This window comes from Stigmatopora argus, chromosome 1, assembly GCF_051989625.1.
Source record: "Stigmatopora argus isolate UIUO_Sarg chromosome 1, RoL_Sarg_1.0, whole genome shotgun sequence".
Lineage (NCBI taxonomy): Eukaryota > Metazoa > Chordata > Actinopteri > Syngnathiformes > Syngnathidae > Stigmatopora > Stigmatopora argus.
In genome coordinates this window covers 24,396,753-24,402,752 of record NC_135387.1, presented here as the reverse complement: position 1 = coordinate 24,402,752, position 6,000 = coordinate 24,396,753, and positions in this window count along the sequence as shown.

Below are 6,000 nucleotides of genomic sequence, written 5' to 3'. Positions count from 1 at the left end.
CCACAACTGAGAGTCATGGAAGCAATTAGAGACATGACAACATACCGCGCCATGGTGCTGGAACATTAGGAAAAGTAACTTTATGACACATTTGGCTCTCTTCCTCAGTAAAAGAAGGTTGTTTGGCTCGTCACATTTTCATCACTGGGAGGACCCTAACTTCCAAAGTGATAACTTCCAGAGTTTCTCTGGAAGCGTTCAAGGGTTTGGCACGAAACATTCCCGATTGACTTATCTCGACTTGGCCTCCTCGGACTGTTTACGGTTTTCTGTGGAACATCACAAGTTGAGAAATGAGCAGGCCAGAGACCAGCAATTGTGACGAAAGAGGCAAATTACAACAAGTGGTGATTACAGGCTTTGCCTCTTGACTCATCTTTGCAAAATAACTTATTTGTCTTTAAAAAATACCCGGAAAATAATATCATTCTCGACAGGAAACAGTTACATTTTTGATGGAAAGCAGACGTGTGTGAGGGGTGAACAGATGAGGGTTAGCTTCCCTTTTGGAATTTAAGAGTTACCCATATGTGATTGCCTGGAGAAAACCCACACAGGCACAGAGAGAACATGCAAACCCATCAGAGATTTAACCTTGGATCTCAGAACTGTGAGGCGGACGAACTAACCCTTCGACTAACGTGCCCCCCTATTGGTTGTTTATTGCAATTTTATAAGCATACCAAGATATTGAGTAAATTCAAATGAACTCAAAAGTTATTTCCGTTATTATGAAAGATTTTGTAATGTAGCGTGTGGTAATCGCAATTTTTGCCGTTGAAACAATCGAACATCTTTTATCTACAGAACGGGTGTCAAAGTGCCGGCCCGGGGGCCAAATCTGGCCCGCCGCATCATTTTGTGCGGCCCGAGAAAGTAAATCTGGAGTTTCTATTTTAGGATCAAATTCAAATGATGGTAGATGTACATTGCATTTCCTGATTTTCCCCTTTTTAAAATTAATCATTGCAATTTTATTAATCCAATTTTTTTGTGTTTTTAAGTTCAAAAAGCATTTTGTAAAATCTAAAAAAATATATATAAAGATATGTTCCGTTTTCCACTTTAACATTGAACTTAAAAAAAATCCATTTGACATCAAAGATGATTAAAATAAATTTTCCATTACAAAGAAAAAAAAGCTCAAATAAACATTGCTTTAGATCCATAAAAACTGACTATTTAGGGCTTTTAATCAAATTAAAAAAATCTAAATATTACATCTAAAATGGTCCGGCCCACATGAAATGGTGTTGACGTTAATGCGGCCCGCGAACCAACCCGAGTTTGACACCCTTGATCTACGATGAATGTTTAAAAACGGTAAAACTGTTTATCTTTAACAAACATTTCAAATAACATTCTACAGTCTTTGTGTATTTTCCCCACTGTTCCTTTAAAAGCAAATTTCTACAAGTGGTCTTTTTATCGAGCACACTCATTCAGGATGAGAGCAGGAGCTTATATTGTGATTCATCCCAGACACCTGGAGAAAAAATGTCTCACTGGTGTGCCGATTTGACCATTCACGGTAATACCTGTCGACCATGGACACCAACACTCGATGTTTTCTCTCCCACGCTGATTCATTTCCTCTAATGAACGTCCCCCCGGTGCCTTGTGACTCAAAACTGCCTCTCAACGTTCCTCTAAATAAGGCAGCGCTTCTTTGCTCGGATCGTCCCCTTTGCGCAGCGTCTGCACTTTTTGAGGAGACGCAAGGGAATTCTTCTCTCACTCATCAAGCATCCTGCAGATGACCAGTTTGTTCTTTTTCGCAAAAAAATGTCCACTATGAATCATCTGATTTCATGTCCCAATTCCCAAGATTGCCCAATCAGTCCAGTTCTTCTACCAGATTCCAGTTTCAACACAATAAACTTTTAAAATTGCTGTGTTGTAAAGCAAATCACTTGTGGGAAAAGCTTTTCATATCACCTATCACATTGGATTTGCTCCAATTTTGACAAGGTAGTAATTTATGTGCAGTTTAAAATACATTTCCCATATAGATTTTTATTTCGGAGTGGACATTGTCCGTGATGGGTGAGAGTCAGTTTGGGGTTAACTATAGAAGAAGTAAAACTAACTATAAACACACACCAAAGGAGAGACAGCTATCTAAATATGCAACATTAGAGATTGGTCACCAAATAACGAGGTACGGTCTATCCCAGTTCATCTGGGCTGGTTAGAGGGTTGCTCTATGGTCTATGTGGTTCCAGTTTTTTACCTAGGTCTACAATGTCTTGTGTGTCTTGTGTCTGTCTTGCTACTACAACCGAGGAAATGTCCCGAATATGGGATGGAATAAAGTTCTAATCTAAATCAAAATTTAAGATCTAAATAACCATTAAGACTCCCGTCTACACAAATACAACATTTCTAGTCATCGCTAAATGAATGCGTATGTTTTGGAATATTGACAGCTCTGGGGGTCTGGGTTCAAATCCAGGTCACGTCCATGTCCCTGCATGGGTTTCCGCCAGGTACTCCGGTTTCGTCTCACATTCCAAAAACATGCATGGTAGGCTGATTGGTCACTCTAAATTGCCCCTAGGTATGAGTGTGAGCATGAATGGTTGTTTATATCCTTGTGCCATGTGATTGGCGGTACACGGTCGATTGGTCGCTGGTCTTTTGGTCGCCGATCTTTTGGTCGCCGGTCTTTTGGTCGCCCGGAAGGTAAGTGATAATTACCATTTGAATCGTTGCTCAAATTCCCTAAATACAAACTGTGAATTACTATTTAGTCATACTTAATGCCCTAGTAATTATTAGGCTAAAGAAAAGCTCCAAATTTCCCGGACTTTTATTATTTTTTGTTGGAGAACTTGTTAAGACCCTGACTGACGTAGCTTCTTAAAGGGACAACGCATGTACATACAAACTCTTATACACTCACACGTCGGCTCAGTGAAACTGCTCATGGCCATTGTTGGCTTTTATTGATGCGTAGACCGTGTTGTTTTACCTTGTTTTGTCGCCGGTCTTTTGGTCGTCGGTCTTTTGGTCGTCGGTCTTTTGGTCGTCAGTCTTTTGGTCGTCGGTCTTTTGGTCGTCGGTCTTTTGGTCATCGGTCTTTTGGTCGCCCGTTGTCACGGTTGGGGCGACCAAAGACCGCGACCAAAAGACCGGCGACCAAAAGACGCCGACCAAAAGACCGGCGACCAATCGACCGCACACGGTGATTGGCTGGCTACCAATTCAGGGTGTCCCCCTCCTATGGCCTGGAGACAGCTGGGATTGGCTCCAGCACCACCCACGAGCCTAATGAGGGTAAAGCGGTTCAGAAAATGAGATGAGATGAGAAAGAATCATAGTACTTGGAAAAAAACAACACCCTAACCCCAGCCCTAACAACACAAGTGTCTTCAACCCTTAAATATGTGAATATGTGAGGGTGTGTGTGTTTATGTACTATATTTTGGTAGATTTCCAGTTGCCATGATTGTAGAAGGAAGTGAAAGCTAACTGCAGCTTCCTCTTCTTAATTTTCGATGGGTCAGATTAGGTCACGCTTTGGTTCAAAACACAACATTTGCACCACCAGAAACGAGATAATGCGGCACAAGCCTCCACTGTCCGGGTTGGCTTTTACACAAATGTAACCACCGGTGAGATCATTTCTTCCTTCTGGGTGTACCGCCAGTGAATATTCATAATCTACCACTCTCTGGATCCTTCAAGAGGACTTGGCGTTTCTGCAGAGTGAAGAAGATCCCTCGCCAAGACCTCCATGATAAGATTTATAAGACAACAGGTTGAATGCAATTCGTGCCATGACCATAATTGGGCATGATTATTAAACATAGTACAGTGAGCGGTAGTTAAAAGACTTTGTTTTTGTCCTGAGAGCTTTTCACCCGCACATAACGTTGTAACACAACATTCCTAAACACAAACACAGGAAATTTGGGATTGTTTATAGAACATGCCGAATACAAACCTGGTCAGCCTACCTTACAAGTGAAGACAAAATGTATCACGGAGAAGCTATTTATAGCCCACAACTGGCGCTTGGAAGAATAGAATCTTTGCGGCCAGGAGAAAAGTCGTAAACTCCAGCGGATTGACTATTAAGGACAGTTCTGAAAGCAAAGCGCTTCTCTGGAAAGATTTTCCAAAAAGATCCCTGAGCTCCTTTCAGCTGCAATAAAAATTCCTGGACGGATCATTTTATTTTCTTCCCCCGTAGACTACTGATTCTACCTCATGTAATGACACCAAACCATGTTTAGTGAGTATTCAACAGCTTGAGCAACATCTGCATTCACATTTCAAAACATACACACACAAGAGGGTACTCGGATGATTCGCCTAAAGACGTTTCGCCGACGGACGTTTGACAGATGGACAGGTCGCCGAATGGACGTTCCACCGAACGGTCATTCGGCCGAACGGCCGTTCGGCCGAATGACCGTTCGGTGGAACGTCCATTCGGCGACCTGTCCATCTGTCAAACGTCCGTCGGCGAAACGTCCGTCGGCGAAACGTCCGTCGGCGAAACGTCTTTAGGCGAATCATCCGGCCACGCACAAGAGACAATATCAGGCATCGTCACTATTTTGCTTTTTTAGTAAATTCTTCCTAATTTGGCCTGTTGTCATTGTGACAAAAGCTAGCGAATTGCCAACTCTTGTCATTTGAATTCGGGTGTTCAAAACCCAAGCCAAATGTACTGAAATTCTTGATTCTTGGGGTATTTTGACAAAAGGTTGTGATGTTAATTCAAGAAAAGCCATTGGATTTCTTTTTGGCTGACATCTTTCTCAACCAGCTGGGCTAATAATGGAATAGACCACCCATTGCTGATGCTCCCAGAGAATAACCAGACATAATAAGCATACACAACCCCTGCGTATTGAAAACATACACTCTGGTCAGCTATAAAATGGGACGAGGGGCTCTTATATTAACCAGACTGTTAAACAAATAACTACGTGGTTGAGAGCGGTAAACGCGACCAGAGAACAGGTGTGGATTCCACGTGAGGATGTGGCGCATTTCAGCAAATTTACATCTGAAGCCTAATAACGCCGCTGACCTCGCAGCCTTTCATGAGAAGACACCTCATTTCCCGTCTGCTTCCACTCGCTTGTTCTCAGGCGTCACTTTGTTTGTCTAGAAACGTAATCCCGACTGAGGACACGACATTGGCGGAGGTTCCTTAATGAATCTGCTGACGTTACCCTGTCAATCACCTCGGGTTCTCTGATGTCCTCGCCTCATGTTGTGCGAGACCTCCCACTTGCACTGAATTTATCCTTGCACACTTCAGGTGATAGATGCCTGATTGTACACCCACTGATGACCTCTATATAAGGCAAGTGTTCCTTGAATAGCACTTGAACGTCAACAACTGGCCTGCTAGTGTCACACACAGACTATAAAAAAGAACTGGACGTAGCACCGGTAATGTAGCTAGCCTTGGTGAAACCCACGCGTATTCGTTGCTGACAAATGTGTAGTTAGCAAGAAGCGGGGGCGTTTGTTGTCCCACGCTATCTAACATCCCAGGCACGGGTGGCATTTCCCCGACATTGTTGATTTTTTGTGTAAACAAGCAGCGCGCCAGAGGCGGAAGAAAAATATGTCGCCGAATAATTGCGCTGGAGTCCTGAGATTAGCGCTGCTGTTTAAGTTGGCGCTGCAAAATGGTCACCGTGACATAAGCTTAATGGCCTTCTACTGGATTGGGAACCATATTTGGTAACCTGGGACAGAGCGTTCAAATGGAATACCACACGACTTAATATCTCTCTCTCTCTCTCTCATTTTCGGAACTGCTTTATCCTCATTAGGGTCGCAGGGGTTGCTGGAGCCTATCCTAGCAGACTCCGGGCCAGAGGCGGGGGACACCCTGAATTGGTGGCCAGCCAATCGCAGGGCACGAGGAGACAATCAACCATTAACGCTCACACTCATACCTAGGGGCAATGTAGAGTGTCCAATCAGCCTACCATGCATGTTTTGGAATGTGGGAGGAAACCGGAGTAC